Here is a 710-nt window from a genome sequence, read left to right as displayed (position 1 = left end):
AGCAGGTTTAGCGTCTGCCGACCGCCATCCCTTTCCACCTCGCCGTGTACTGGGGACGGTCAGCATAGCACCACCTACTGGCAACTGATAAGAACAGATACTACACTTGATCTTAGCCAAAAGGCCGAGAAGCGATATATATAGCATTAACAATTTGACCAGCACAGGATGAATCAGAGGGCCCTGCTCGTTAGCGACTACAATCTAGGAGGCAGGGTGAAATAATACAAAAGGTGATAACGGTGGGAGATGAGCTGATAGAGGAAATAAATGTACAGATGTTAGGTGTGGACAGGATAGGCTCCTCTGGAAAGGAGGGTTTTTAGGGATTATCTAAAAGCAAACAAACAGAGTAGGAGATAGTCAGACAGGGATGGCAGTCGATGAGCGGTATTTATGTTGGATGAGCCTTGCATCAGCATCCATGATGGACTGAAGGGGGATAGCCTATGTAAAGGTAAGCCAATGAGGAGGAAGTTGCAGTTTTCGAGGTGAGAGATGACCAGCAAGAGGTTGAGGCAGCAAGATTTGGACAGTGATCGGATGTGGGGCCGAAAGGATAGTTCAGAGTACACACCCAGAACCTTGGTATGTGGGAATGAGTTGATAGTTGTGTCATCAATCTTGGCAAGGAAATCAGGGGAAGAGGCATGTGGGTGAGGAAATGTAATGAGCTTGGTTTTGGATCGATTGAGTTTGAGGAAGTGGTG

The 710-nt window shown here is 47.2% G+C and overlaps 1 pseudogene; it reads right to left on the bottom strand.

The window, feature by feature from the left end:
* On the bottom strand, positions 1–136 carry LOC120938696 (annotated as a pseudogene).
* Between the last annotated feature and the right edge of the window lie 574 nt (positions 137–710).

The sequence above is a fragment of the Rana temporaria genome, chromosome 4 (genome assembly GCF_905171775.1).
Source record: "Rana temporaria chromosome 4, aRanTem1.1, whole genome shotgun sequence".
NCBI classification, from domain to species: Eukaryota; Metazoa; Chordata; class Amphibia; order Anura; family Ranidae; genus Rana; species Rana temporaria.
This window is presented reverse-complemented; position numbering and strand designations above follow the sequence as displayed.